The following is a 16,784-nucleotide window of genomic DNA, read 5'->3' as shown; positions in this document are numbered from 1 at the left end:
AAATAAAGATGGATGGTACTATTAACAAATACAAGGCAAGACTTGTAGTAAAAGGCTTCAAACAGAAGGAAGGCCTTAATTACTTTGATACATACTCGCCAGTAACAAGGATAACCTCAATTCAAATGTTAATTGCCTTTGCAGCAGTATATGATCTTCAAATCCATCAAATAGATGTGAAAACCGTATTCCTAAATGGAGATTTGGAAGAAGGAAATTTACATAGAAAAACCTGAGGGTTTTGTGGTTCCAGGAAAGGAAAATAAGGTGTGTAAACTCACCAAGTCATTAGATGGACTAAAGCAAGCACCAAAACAATGGCATGCGAAGTTTGACCAAATCATGTTGGCAAACAAATTCAAAATAAATGAATTTGATAAATGTGTTTATATTAAAGACACTCCAAATTACCAAGTCATTGTATGTTTATATGTGGATGATATGTTGATCATTAGTAAAGACATTTCTGACATAAATGCAACAAAATGAATGCTCGAGAACAGGTTTGATATGAAGGACCTTGGAATTGTAGATGTGATCTTAGGTATAAGAATCCATCGAACTCCACAAGGGTTGGCATTGTCACAGTCTCATTATATCGAAAAGGTACTTGACAAGTTCAAGTACATGGAATTCGATATTGCCAAGATTCTATTAGATGCGAGCTTTGCACTTCGAAAGAATGAAGGTAAAAGTGACTCGCAATTGGAGTACACAAGAGTATTGGGATGTTTAATGTATATAATGAACTATACACGACCAGACATAGCATGCACTATCAGTAAATTGAGTTGGTACACGAGTAATCCTAACAAAACTCACTGGATGGCAATGAAAAGAGTTTTGGGGTATCTTAAATACACTCAAAATTATGCTTTGCATTATAATAAATATCCTGTGGTACTTGAAGGATATAGTGATGCAAATTGGATCACCGGATCGAACGAAGTAAAATCCACAAGTGGATATGTATTTACTATCGGCAGAGGAGCAGTTTCTTGGAAATCATCCAAACAGACTTGTATCGCTCGCTCTATAATGAAATCTAAATTTATCGTATTAGATAAAGTCGGTGAAGAAGCAGAATGTCTTCGAAATTTCTTGAAAGATATTCCGTATTGGCCCAAGCCAGTGGAACCAGTATGTATACACTGTGATAGCCAAGTAGCAATAGGTAGGGCAGGAAGCATGATGTATAATGGTAAATCTCGTCATATAAGACGAAGACATAATACCGTTAGAGAAATTCTCTCTAGTAGAATTATCACTGTAGACTATGTAAAGTCGAAGAATAATGTGTTGGATCCACTTACAAAAGGCCTATCTAGAGAAGGAGTAGAAATCCAAGGGAATGGGTTTAAGGCCTAGGACAAGTCAGCATGACAGTAACTCTACCTAGTAGACTGGAGATCCCAAGAGCTAGGTTCAAGGAGATCAAACAAAGTTGTGTCTGACAGGTTCAACATTGTCAATTACCTAACCCATTCTCATGATGTAGACAATGTATAGTAAACAAGGATAAGACTTAAGGTGAAAAGTCTTTTAATGATCATCTAAATTTGGCAGATTTGACCAAATAGTTTAATCTATAGGATTGAACATTTAGAAATCACCTATGTGTGGGTGAAGTGAAAGCCGCTTCAAAGAGAATATTAGTAAAGGCTTATTCTCTAAGCTCTCATGAAAACCGAGACGTGTTCATGGCTGAAAAGAACAAAATCGTAAGAACCATAAATAGTAAAAGGCTGGTTGTGTGACATGTGTTGTCTAGGTATACATTAAAGCTCGATGGTTCAAAGATATCAAATCTACCGATTGACCGAGTGCATCCAATACATGTTCACTACGGAAAGTTCAAAGGGAAACCTACTTATCCAGATGCAATCAGTCTTTGCTTGATGATCACATACTTGCCCATAAAAGTTTTACCAAAAATAGACATTCCCTATTCATGTGGGGGATTGTTGGTTTCATAGTAATGAAAGGGTGTGAATGGAAAAATGGAGAGTAAAAGGGTGGAGGAAAAGAGACACTAAAAAAGGAAAGTGTACTCCCAAAATGGCAAGTTTACTCTTTATCCCACATTGGTGGAAGAAGAGAACTTGAGAGTGTTTATACTGAGAAACACTTACTCCACATGGCAAGTGAGGCAAGAAATAAATGATGCCTCGCTCTTCGTCGTCATCGCTCTCTCGGCTCGTCTTTGGCTTTGAATTTAGATTTAGATTTGGAAAATGATCGATCGATGAGATCTATCTTTTTGAACAAAATTTATTTGAATTCCGAAGAATGCCAAGGAAAAATGCAGTAAAAATTATTTTTCTGCACTGTTTCGGCCTTCGTTTATATATATACACGCAATAACAGTATTTCAGAACTGATGCGTCTATTTGAAATTGTTGCACTATTTCAGATTGTTGCTTCTATTATAGAAGGTTGCACTGTTTCAGATTGTTGCTTCTGTTACAAAAGATTGCACAGTTTCAGAAAGTTGCAACTCTTCAACGAAAATACACACTATTTCAGTGAACCAGTGCATTATTTCAGAAAAATACTGAATTGTTTTAAGTGAATAGACATGCATTTTTAGGAAGAGTGACACACCTCTATTATGAACCAATGCCACCTTTTCAAAGGGGCATCTAGTCTCTATATAAACCTGGTTTCATCCACAGGTTTATGACATAGAAAATACAAAAAATTTTAGATTACAATAGATTCTTCTTGTCTTAAAAATACTCTAAGTGTGATCATTCAAACCGTGAGTGTGTTCGAAGAATCCGCCTATTTGAGGTACCTCTATAGTTGGATTGAAGGTCATTTTATCCTGGGAGGAAGATTCCATAACCTCAGGTACAGTGAGGGGAATTATTCCTTAAGGAAAGTCTGTGAATTCGGACGACTTGGCCTTAAATATTTCTGTTTCATCTTTATTTTCTGAAAGATAAATACACCTCTTGGATAGGTCCTTTTGATCTTGTGTTGAGGGTATTTAAAACTTCATTGTGTTCTTGTTCAGACTTGAACACAAGTTGAAGTTGTTGTTCTGTTATACAGATTCTACGTACCCTTATTGTGGAAAATAACACTTATACTACGAAAAAGCTAGTTTTTGCATCAATTTATTGAATTGTTGATTATTTTCCCATCATAAACCGCGTATGAGCATGAAAAATAGGGGATTTTGAGCGGATTTTGAGCGTAAGATTGAGAAATTGTATTTTGATGATTTGAAGATTGATTCTTTTTATGAAATTTTATATTTGATCTTCTTATGCTATAAATTACATGATTTTTAAATAAAATTTTAATTTTGCCCTTGTGGGTTCGTTTTTGACCCTTGAGTTAATTTTTTAGATCTAGAATAAAAGTGTGACAATATGGGTATCGATGAAATCGTATTCACATGTAGAACTTGATCTTTAAGGTTGGGAGTGAGTATAGGAGTTTTTGGAATGAAATACTCTTTGGCGGTAGTTCTGGGTGCGTTTGTGTGACTTTGAGGTAGGTTATGACTTACCTTTCTTTAGACTTTGTTGGGTGGGGACTTATCGTGTAAAGCATGCTATGTGATGGGTGAATTAGTGAATTATAGTAGCAATATGAGATGGATTGTAGTTGTGATTCCCGAATGGAGAATTATACTCTGAAAGTGATGTGATGTTTAGATTTTCACTTGATATTGAGGCTTGTAGTTGTGCGTATAAGTTGCGTACTGTCTTGAGATTTTGTACATATTTGTTGTATCTAACGTATTTTATCATGTTCATCATGCATATATATTCATCGCATGGATATAGTATTTATTGATATTAAACTATTGAAACTTTTCTGCGAGTAGGGCTGGATATAGTATTCTTTATTCGATATATCTAGTATAGCTCAGTAGGCCTACTGAGCCTACTGAGTACTAGTGTGTGGTTGTACTCACCTCTATGTTTTTGCATTTTTTTTAATGCAAATCCTAGTATGAGTTGCCAGCGTGACCCTTGATTCGTGCGGAGCTTGCTAATTTCAGAGTTATGGGGAGCTCCTATTTTCGGAGATTGTCCCAAATTCCTTTATCATTTATTCTTGTCTTATTTATTTCTTGGACAATTTTGTATTCTAGTTGTTGACATTCTGTTTTAGAGTTCGCCTTGTACTTATGGCAGTTGGGTCTTGTGATTTTTGATGTATTGTTGTTCTTTCATTTGAGGATGTTTGGAGTTATAATTAGTTATTTGTATCGATGCTTTATTGTTTGCTTTTATCTCGACTTGATGGTATTTGTCGAGGTTGACTTACCTATATTGGTTGAATTGAGGTAGATGTCATCACAATCTTTGTTATTTTGGATCATGACAAGTCCATAAATATTTTATCATTAATACTTCATCTATCTCAATTTATGTGACACATTTTTTTTAATTTATCTAAAGAAACATATTTAATTATACTTGGTAACAAATTAATCTTAAAATGTTCATTTTACCCTTAATAAGATGATTTATAACTGCATAACATATATGGGCTTGTTTTAGACCACAAGTTTCGAACGTTATCTTTTCTTTCTTAAACTCCATATCCAGTCAAACAACATCACATAAATTGGTACTAAGGAATTAGAGTAATACTTAATAGTTAATACAAACATATTCCTATTTGTTATATTGGAGGGGATTGAGTAATCTCAACTTCTGTATTTATATCCATCTTCTTGTTTTGTTTGGTCTCACCATAAAAGTAAGAAACAAATCCCCAAAGAGAGAGAAAGTGAGAATCCCTTTTCACCTCCAAATTTTTCATGAAAGAAAATAACAACAAACACTTCTGTAACAGAAAGTGAAGCTGCTATCAGAATTCCAGAGAGTAATGCTGAAGAATAACATGTAACTCCAATGGATCCAAGAAAGTAAATTTGCCATATAAGGGCAGTCAATACTATAACCATGTAATATTTGCCTTCACCTAGCTCAAATTGTTTTGCCTCCCTTGTAATTGCCTGCAGAACATTTACAATATTAGGACTTGTTAAATATATTGTATAGCTAACTAGTGTAGTTAACAAAATAGTTTTAATTTGTGGTTTTATTTTTCTTCTTGATTTCAATTTTCTTCAATAAAGAAAGTGAATATCTAGATAATACTATTAGTTGAGTGACCGTCACAGAACCGTCTGATAGATTTCAGAGTATACCTGAAAATCCTTGTTAATAAGCATCCCCACGACGCAAAAAGCAGTAGCAAAAAAACACATCATCAGTTGAAACTCCAAAACCAATGTAAAGGCAATAGCCTTTCTTGTTTTCCTAAAACTTACTTCATTGAATGCAAGCACAAATCCATAAAATAATGCAGCAAGAAGTACCATAATAAACCCTACAACATATTGATAAAGAAATGGACCTTGGGCCTAACTCAACTTCAAAAGTTAGCTCATGAGGGAGGATTGCCCAAAACCATATAATGAGATAAAGGACCCTTTAACCCCCGATGTGGGACTCCAACACCCCCCACACGCCCAGGGCTGGACATCTGGAGCGTGGATAATATAAGAAGGGGGGCCCAACATCGGAAACAATGAGCTGAGTGGGCCTGGCTCTGATACCATTATAAAGAAATGGACCTTGGGCCTAACTCAATCTCAAAAGCTAGCTCAGGAGGTGAGGATTACCCAAGTCCATATAATCAAATCACTGGTCCATTTCCCAACCAATGTGAGACTTTTACCCACTTAACACCCCCCTCACGCCCAGGCCTAACTGACACTGGCGCGTGGACCGGGAGCCCATAATGGGGATGGACCTGACTCTGATACCATGTGAAGAATGAACCTTGGACCTAACTCAACCTCAAGAGCTAGCTCAAGAGAGGAGAATTGCCCAAGTCCATATAAGCAAACTACTAGTCCATTCCTCAACCAATGAGGGACTTTTTACCCACTCTAACAATGGACTAGTGGTTTGCTTATATGGACTTGGGTAATCCTCACCTCATGAGCTAGCTTTTGAGGTTGAGTTAGACCCAAGGTCCATTTCTTTATCATGGTATCAAAGTCAAGCCCACCCAGTTCATTATTTTCCATGTTAGGCCCCCTATCTTATATTGTTCACGCTCCAAATATCTCACCCTGGGTGTGCGGGGGGTGTTAGAGTCCCACATCGGTGAGTTAAAGGGTCCTTGGTCTCCTTATATGGTCTTGGGCAATCCTCCCCTCATGAGCTAACTTTTGAGGTTGAGTTAGGCCCAAGGTCCGTTTTCTTGACATGGTATCAGAGCCAGGTCCATCCCCGTTTTGGGCTCCCGATCCACGCGCTAGTACCAGTTGGGCTTGGGCGTGAGGGGGGTTAGAGTGGGTAAAAAGTCCCACATTGGTTGGGGAATGGATTAGTGGTTTGCTTATATGGACTTGAGCAATCCTCCTCTATTGAGCTAGCTTTTGAGGTTGAGTTAGGCCCAAGGTCCGTTTTCTTGACATGGTATCAGAGCTAGGTCCATCCCCGTTTTGGGCTCCCGATCCACGCGCCAGTGCTAGTTGGGCCTGAGCGTGAAGGGGTGCTAGAGTGGGTAAAAAGTCCCACATTGGTTGGGGAATGGACTAGTGGTTTGCTTATATGGACTTGGGCAATTCTCCTATCTTGAGCTAATTTTTGAGGTTGAGTTAGGCCCAAGGTTCATTCTTGACACATATGCCTTACTTGACTCCCCTACTGGCCTATCACTACTTGCCCCAAGAGCCAAAATTCCAGCTCCAACAGTTAATAAAACCACAGCGCTAATCGAATACGATGTGAATTTTTGCTTGACAATTAGGAAGGCGAAAATCGCGGTGAAAGCTAGTTGAGTTGAAGAAAGGAGAGAGGATGTGGAAACGGGTAACTTGGCTGAACTACTAGCATAAAAATAATTACATAGGCCAATGACTAAGCCAGAAATTACGCTGGCTATAAAACAACTTACGAGTCATGAGTAGGATTTTAGTATTGTCCGGTCCATCGGATTGTATACGATGGGAATAGGCTATGATTAGGAGGAAGATGGTAAAAGGGAAGCCAGCAGTACTTAGACAAGACGATAGCCATATTCTTAAGCCACCACGAACAAAATAAAGGCGCATAGTTAAAGGGCCAGCACAATTGCTAGTGAAGAGAAGAATAGAGTTTATTAGGATGAGGAATTTTTTCACAGTTGGACTAGAAATTGCATTTTGAGATTCCATATTAACAATACAGAGAAATATTAGAGCTTATATTTTTCTGACATTTGGGAATTTACATGTCTATATATAGGTGAAGAGGTCATAATTCGCCAATTTATGAGGAATAACATATGGGATCAATAATGTAAGACCTCCATACACCACATGTTAATATACTATTTTGAGTTTGGAAGCATAGAATGAGCATCTTTTTTTTTGTTGTTGGTAAAATAGAAGTACTTATATTAATAGTAAATATGCATCAGTATAAGTAGATCGGCAGCAGGGCCATTAATAGAGTACAAAGGTACATTAGTTGCTGGGCTAGTGTACAAAAGCTGGTGCACTGTAGTTCCTGATTTGTCTATCTTCATTGCATGGCTAACAAATAAAGGCCGAACTGTCTATTAGCATAGTATCATAGCTTCTAGCTTGTGCTCCATGCATGAATATCATAATTTTTTTTTTGACGAAGTGAAAATGTTTTGAGTCTCGATTTTTCTTAGTTTGGTTTTATTTTTCGTTTTTTTAAAATTTATGTTGTAAAGTCTCCACAACATGAAACAGGTAAATAGTGCTTCCAAATATATTTGTTTGCCTTAGAGTTTCCTATAAAATAACACAAAATGTGAGACAAGTCATGTCATCATGCTAAGGTAAAGTGTCACAAAACAATAAGAAAGATAAACGGTAACACATAAAATAGGTACTGTTAATAAAAGATAGTGGAAACGAAATAATTTTATTCGGTTCTAGTCGGATATATTAATTAATTAACAGGACGACATTTATTTGCTTTAGTATTATTCGGTGAGAAGGGGTCAAATATTTATAGCATTAACACAATTAATTTATTAACCATGGAGATACTATTCTGATGATAAAGGTAGCATTAGTGGATTGACCGGAGTAGCTACGATGGAAAATCAAATTGGTTAACGGCCTGGTTTCCTTGATTGTATATTCTATCTTATTTTGGTTCGATAGATCCATCTACGATACTTATTTTTGACTTTCGTCTCACTTCGTTTTATGTTTTTTTAAAAAAAAATAAAAATTTATTAATTAAAAACTAGCCTCAGGCACCTCCCAAGCGGAGTTGCATTTTAAAACCGAAAAAGAAATATATCTCCGTAAAATGATAATCGGTACATATATATTCCCATTATACGTTGGGTACACATATGCCCCTAATATTAATGAAGTGATACGTATATGCCCCTCACACTAACGGTAGGGACATATGTGTACCCAAAGTATGACAGAGGGTATATACATACCATTTATCATAATTTGAGGGTATATTTGTCACCTTTCCATTTTAATTCTTTATCCCAAATAATTAACTCACACCCACTACCCGATCCAATAAACCCACTATCCGACCGATCCCAATTAAACTTCAAGAAACGTCTATCTAACAAACGGGTTTTTTCAATCCATATAATGATAAACACATAAAATATAGTAACACCCACTACTACAAATTTTCAAAAAAGAAAATCGTTAACACATAACACCAAAAATAATACCGAATAAATTGAATCCCTCACATTTCAATTTTCAGTGAAATTTCGTTGGAAAAACACTATCACTCCACCAGCGAACCATCGTCACACCGCTTGCTCCAACCACCTCTGACCTAATCTCCACTCCCTCCAACCAATAAACACTAACTAGCAACAATGATCAATCACTGTAATTTGATTGGGTTTTACGTTTAAAGAAAATGAAGAAAGTATCGGATTTAGAACAAAAAATAAAGGCCTGGTCGAGTTGGTTTGAATTGGGTCAATGGGTTATTAGGTTGGATAGTAGGTTTGAGTTAATTATTTTGAATAAAAAATTAAAATAAAAAATGGACAAAATAGAAAAACATTAGTATACATTTTCACGTGCAACTTTAACTTTTATATATGTGTCAACAAGACTTAAAAATAAGTTCTGCAGAGTAGTAGTCTTGATCAACTTTATTTCATAGGATAGAATATTGGTTAGTCAAAGATGCACACTTTCAAAAGATAGGGTGACATAGATGAGAATCTCAAATGGAAGTGGGGGATTGGGAGGGATAAATCTGTAGACAAGTGATTTTTAACCCTTCACGAGCTTCATATCATTTTATTGTGTTAAATTTATTTATTTTTTTATTCAGAAAATTAGCTTACATACTCGTACGATGCACGAATAATATTAAAAAATTATTCGACCGTTTTATGTTGGAATGTCTCGTATGTCTCGTTTGAGCATGTAAAATTGTATATATTTAAAAACATTTAATTATCATATTATTTCTCCAAAACAAAAAAAAACTTACCCTTACCCCCATCTCATCTCCACATCCCTCCTCCTCCCTCAATGTTTAAAAAATAAAAATACCCTCTCTTCTCAAGCATCCACCCCCATCTCTAACCAAAATTATATATATATATTGTAAAAATAAATTTACAACAGAAATTAGATTCTTAATATCTCCCCTTCTACACCTCTCAATCCTACCCACCTCCACCCATTTTTGACATAACCCCCCCCCCCCCCCCCCTCCTAAACCCAATCCTCCATCTCTAACCAAATCTATATGAAAATTAAATTATGTGATTATAATTAGGAAAATATTATGTTTCATGTTTTTTTTTATTATATTATTCACAATATAAAGTTATTAGATTGTTAATGTCCTCCCCTCTCTTCCTCCCCATCTCTAAGGAAATCTAAGTAAAAACAATCATGTAGTTGCAAAAAAAAAATTTAAGTTTCATATTATTTACAGCTCAAAAGATTTTGATGAAATACTATATAATATCAAAATATTGACAAAATTTAGCATTTAAAAAATATCAATCTGAATAAAATTTTTAATAGAAAGTTTTGATTTACATAATTGAGTATATTTACTTTAGAAAAATTAAAAGAAAAAATATTACTTACTTGAATTCAGGTTTAGTTATAATACGAAGACACACACACACACACATATATATTAATTGATCATCATCTGCATATAAAAATAAAAATATTAAATAAAAAAAAATTTTAAAACATAAAGAACATGAAGATACAAAAAGTATTTTAATTAACAAATAAAGCTAATGATCAATAGAACCAAAAAGAAGAAGAGAAGTTTAACATTATGTATCATATCCATTTTATAAAAGAAGATCAGTTTATTATTCTTTCTTATCTATTATTTTTCAAATACACTGCATATTTATCTTTATATATATATATATATATATATATAAATCAATTTGTTACTCTTCATTATTCCTATTGTTTCACATTTTCCTATGTTTTTTTGATTTTATTTGTCTGAAAACTTATTTTATTTTTTAAAATTAATAATGTTTTTAAATGTACATATTGTTTTTAAAATTTTAAAATAATTACATATAGGATTAATGAGGGTTTGAGAATTACAAATTATTTAGATATATGAAATAATGGCAAAAAAAAAATAGATATTATTATTATTATTATTATTATTATTATTATATGAACATGTCAAAAAATTCAAAATTCCAATTTAGAGCTAAGAGCATCAGGAATTCAACACTTTCCCAAAGTGTTAGGAGATCGCTGACCTCGAAAAAAAAGAGTAAACAAACGAGCATCTAACTACGTCTATCTAATTACAGATAGTCTATGTATCAAATAAAATAATATCTTTCTTTCTTAGTCCCATGCATTACAGTTATTCTCCTCCTTATTTCTTTCAGTACCTGAGTGAATATAAAATTTGTATTTACAGTGATACTCCTAAAATGTTTGCAGTTTCTAGCTTCCTAAGTATGGTAGATTGTGCTCCATCCATGGCAACCACCAATTCCTTCCTTAACTGCCTCCAATTCTTCCTTTTAATCCAATCCATAGTCTGTTGCACTGATCCTCTGGGTTAACTTACTCCAAACCAGGTTTAAAGCTTATTTTGAACTTCTATAGACCAGGAACAATCAACAAAAAGATGTAGATGAGTTTCTGCCTCTTCCTCACATACACAACATTTTTTCCTTCTCCACTTGAATATGCGGCTTGATCAACCTTCTCTTAGTAAGTAATCTCCCTTGATAGGTCAGCCATAATATTATTCTATGTCTAGGCAACAACATGGAGGTCCAAATCAAGTCTTCCTCAAGCAATCTCTATGGTACAACTATCATAGTATTATGACTTTGGGTCATTGAATAGTCTCTATTAAGAGCAAGTAAGTATTGGTCTCTATGGTAACATTTATTCATCTCAGTCTTTAAAGCATTTAGTTTTCTCTAGTACTAGCTACAATCATGCATTAGTTTGTGCTCTCAAATGTCATCTGTGTCTTTCATATATGTATATATATATATATATATATATATATATATTATGCACCAACTTAACGCACAACATATCTTTTTTGCACGCCAACTGCCAAATGAGCTTTCCAATAGTAGCTATGTTTCAGATATTACAACATTTAATGTTTAAGCCTCCAATTTTCTTTTGTAAACATACCTTGTCCAAAGCAACCAAGACAATCTTCCTATGCTCCTCAGAGGTACCCCACAGAAAGTCTGTGCACTTCTATCCACCTCCTTTAAAACACTTTGTGGTAGGATAAAAATAGTCGCCCAGTAATTATAAATTTAAAACAGGACAAAGTTTATCACTTGTAACCTCCCTACATATGGTAGATTATTTGAATAGTCAGTAATTGTTCTCTTAGTAATTTTTTCCACCAATTAACAACAATCTACCTTATTTCATTTTTTTGAGGATGAGGGAAGACCTAAGTACCGTATAGGCAGTGCACCTAGAGTAAAATCAGTAGTATCCATAATCTTTTGCTTAATATCATCATCCATGCCTACCAAAAATATATTCGATTTTTTTTAGGTTTTCCTTCAGTCCAGTCACGCTATTAAAGTGCCTCAATGCCTCCATAATCTTGTGAATTTACTTTATATATCCTTTGCAAAATACCATTAAGCCATTTGCAAAAATTAAGGGTGTGATCTTTGTAGTTTTGCACATTGGGAGGTATTGGAAGTAATCCAGTTCACTCATTTTTCTATGTATTCTTGTGAGGTTCTCCATGACTAAAACAAATTAGAGGGATAGTATTGGATCGCCTTGTCTTAGTCCTTTCTTACCTTTGAAATAACTATAACCTGCCTCGTTAACTTTAATAGTGAATCGTGTAGTGGTCACACATGTCATTACCAGCTTCATAAAATCTAGAGGAAACACATATTCTTTCAGTGTTTCTTTAATAAAATCCCAACTTACCAAGTCATATGTCTTTTTCTGGTCAATTTTCACGAGACATCTTGGAGTAGTTTTTCTATTGCAATGCCTTAATAGTTCATGGCATATCAGGACATTGTGAATCAGAGATCTCTCTTCAATAAATGCAGCTTGATTGCTTGCTACTTTTACTTTTATAGCCTTCCTCAATCTCTTGCAAATCATCTTTGAGATGTATTTATATAGCACATTACAACAAGCAATTGGTCTAAACTGACTAACCAACATTGATTTAGTTGTCTTAGGTATCAATGATGATGGTGGTGGTGGTATTATTATTATTATTATTATTATTATTATTATTATTATTATTATTATCATTATCTTCTTTCAATTAATATTTAAATTAAATATAATTTATAACATTTGAAAAGCTATGTTTATTAAATAGTTGACTTTGTTTAGTAAGTTAAATATGTGATAAATTTCAATAATTTAATAAGCATTAAATAACAAAAATAATTAAAAATAATTAAAAATATGAATAGAAGAAAAATGTACATAAAAACATGATTTTATTTGAAATTGTATATACATTTTTTCCTATGCTTATTTTGTGGAAATATAGTTGTGAAGAATTGGCTTTGAAATTTAGCTCCATCCTTCATGTAATACATATTTTGTGAAAACATTTGTTGTTATTATTTTTTTCTTACTAATACTACTATCACTACCACCAAGTATTTACTACTATATTATTATTATTACTACTATTCTTTATTTAAAAATTATTAATAATATTATCATGAAATAGTTAGAATTTAGTTAACACTCTTCAATTATGAGTTCTTAGATTTAAGTTAATGAAAATATTTATTTTCTTCTAAAAGTTGGATATTTTCAAATTAAAATATTTTTTAATTTTTTTAATTCAAAATTTTTATTGCAATACAATGAACTTATGTTTCAAAATTGCCACATGGCTTATCAATAGTTTGTCACTTGGCTTCTTCTGGTGCTTTTATTTTTGCTATATATATATATATATATATATATATATATATATATATTTAGATAGATAATATTATGATAAATACAGGAGAGGTTAAGAAGTTAGAGTTCCATTCCTATATAAATTCTATTTAAATTTAAATTTAAATATCATATCATATCAATTTTTATAAGAAGATCAATTAATTATTCTTTTCTTATCCTAAGACTTTTCAAATAAAATTTATATTTATCCTATAATCTAAAAAACTGAATTTGTTGTTATTATTATCAGTTTGTTATCAGTGCAACAACTACTACTTACCAGTACAAAGTATTACTACTACTAGTAGTACTATGTTTTTTTATTTTTTTATTATGATTATAATTAATATTTTTAACTTTCATTTAAAATTTAAATAAGTCAAATATATTACTATGGACACTACTGCATCTATTTATTAATATTGTTATTTTTCACTTAATATTTAAATTGAATGAATTTAAAGATATTTCATAACATCTGAAAGAGATAATTTTTTGAATTAATAGAACTTTGTTTCTATTTTTATTCTTATAATTTTTTCCTTTACTAATAATGTATTTTTAAATTTAAATATTTCTAATATTTTAATAGAAATTTTTTATTACAAAGTTATTTAGTTTGCCTTAAAATTACCAAGTGGCTTATTTTATGTCGCCACTTGGCTTCTTCTTATAGTTTTAGTTTTGCATATATATATATATATATATAGATAGATAGATAGATAGATAGATAGATAGTAACAAATAAATCGGTGTCATATGAAAGATTTTATTTTATCAACTCCATAATTCCACCTACACTACCATATACCATCCCTCGTTGGATTAATGGCCCCTCTCCCTCAATTTCCTAGAAATTCCCCCTATCAACACTGGACAAGTGTTCCCTACGCCACTTAAGCACCCACACACACCTCAGCCCCTGCCTCACATGTCCCCCACCCCCTTTTTTCAAGTTTTTCTACTCTCCCCCCATTATGATAAAAAAGAAAACAGATGCCAAACACACATATATGGCCTCACCTTCATACATATATGGCCTCACCTTCATCATTCTTTTAGGATTTTATTTCATTAACTCCACATAACAACAATTTCCAATGACCAAACAACCCCAATTCCTCACATTTTTCTTCTTTAACCATGAGCACCAAACAACGCCATTAACACCTCCACCATCCTCAATCTCTAGAGAACACCTCCGATTCATCACCTTAACCCTCCATTAACATCACTAATGGTAGAAACTAAATAACCTATTTTCTCACTCTCTCCATCTCCTCATTCAGTTGAGGACTCTCACCAACAGCTCATCCACTTCACCAATTTTATGCCAAAATATATCATTACCAAAAAAATACTGTTTCGGCCAACTCTAAATGGCCCACCATTAACATCGACCTTTGTCATATTTTAGCATTGGAATTTTATCGTTTGAATTAATTGATAGGATAGTTTTAGCACCTAGATTTTGTGATTTGAAGCTCATCATTGAGGTTCAATTTGAGTTTGTTAGAAATTAGGTCTTAATTGAGGCTCTGGGTGCACGTCCATTCTAGGAGATCATTCTAATTAAAAAGCATACTTCAAGGGGTCCATTTATATTCTAAAGACTTTTCAATTATAAATTATTTAATTCCAAATGAATTGTTGTATATTTTGTTTGCTTTATTTTCTGAATTGTTGTTGTTTGAATGTTGTTGTTGATAGTTGATTGGGTTTTCTCATGAATGATTAGTTTATGTTTTGATAGCATGAAAATGGTATTTAATAGATTCATATTTAACTTGATTTTATGTGAAATAAAAATTGACTTATTCATAATTTTATTTGGTTTTATTTAGTTTTTTATCATATTTAATTTGCATATTTTCTCTAATAGTATCATGTTTAGGACAGAGAATCTGGTAGACAAATTTTAAATTGATAATGTGGCTATGTTTAAATTGTATGTTTTGTAGACATATAAATTTGATCCTATCCAAAAGTCAAATCAACTCAACCCATTCACCTTGCCACACACCCTATTCATTTGATAATTTTTTCCATAGGAAAATAAAAGAAACAATAGCCCCACCACACCTTCTTTACCCTTATACAAAAATAATAATTTCACAATAATATAATAATTTACCCTTATACAAAAATAATAATTTCACAATAATATAATAATCTCACCTAGTAAATATTGAACAACTCACCCTTCTCTCACCACCCTCCCATCCACACATGCCCCCTCCCCCCAAGACACCCTTCTTTTACCTTTCATGTTTCTCACTATAATACTGACTCAGTCACGACTCTTACATCTATAGAGAATACATATACCTCACACAGATGATGGACACTTCCCCTTTCCTCCCGATCGGGGAGGATATTGAGTGACGCGAGGAAGAAGAAGAAAAAAGTGAGTAAAATATATACATACACAGACAAAAAATAGAAATGAGAAAAATGTTGAAAATTTAAGAGAGTGAACAAAGATAGTGAAAATCATTGAGAGAAGGAAGACAAGAGGCTAGAGTAAGAGAAAAGGTACGAGAGAGAGAGAGTAGATGAAAGATGACTTTTTCGGTGAGTTCTCATAAAAAAATGCTACTATCACACCAAAAATTGACCCGTTTCTCTGATTCTCATCATTGCTTGAGCTCGCCAGAGCTTTAGTGTGGCAAAAATAGTAACTCCAACTCAAAAAAACCCCAAATTCATTAGAAAATGATCCAAACACACTAACGACTGTTTTATTTTCCGATTAGTTCTATGTTAAGCCATAAATTTTTGAGATTTTGTTGAGATTGACTTTGTTCGTCTAATTCTAGTTCATTGGGTTTGCATATCGTGTTGACAGTTCTATTGGGATTTTGTGGTTTATTCCTAAAATTTCAGATTTGGTTTTCTTTTACACTCTGGGGTATTAATTTGAGGTTCGATTCTTGAACTCTACATTTTATTCCATTAATTTTATTTGATATAAATATTTTGTTGGATTATGTGTTATTAATATCGGTTGTGATATTTGTGTTGTGAATTTGATGATTTTGTTTCAATTGTTTTAGTTTCAATTCGTGATTCATGTTATTGCTCTAAATTATTAAAGCATTGAATTTGGGTTAAGTCGGATTTTGTAGAAAAGGATTAAAAATTGATTAAAAGTGAATATGATTGGATTGCTTTGATTCATTGGTTGTTGTTTGATTTGAAATGGACTTTAATTTGGTCAAATTCGATAGTATTATGTTTAGGTCGTGAATTAATAGGAAAATCTTAGATTTTGGGTGGGCAAATCATAGGATTCTATATTATCGAATGTGTGAATGCTTGATTTGAATGATTTTTCTATTTATATTGT

General features: G+C 33.0%; 1 pseudogene; it reads right to left on the bottom strand.

The window, feature by feature from the left end:
* Window positions 1-4,625: 4,625 nt before the first annotated feature.
* LOC107848964 lies at window positions 4,626-5,392 on the bottom strand (annotated as a pseudogene).
* Window positions 5,393-16,784: the final 11,392 nt, after the last annotated feature.

The sequence above is a fragment of the Capsicum annuum genome, chromosome 12 (genome assembly GCF_002878395.1).
Source record: "Capsicum annuum cultivar UCD-10X-F1 chromosome 12, UCD10Xv1.1, whole genome shotgun sequence".
NCBI lineage: Eukaryota > Viridiplantae > Streptophyta > Magnoliopsida > Solanales > Solanaceae > Capsicum > Capsicum annuum.
Note: the sequence above shows the minus strand (reverse complement) of the source record. Positions and strands in the feature narration are given on the sequence as shown.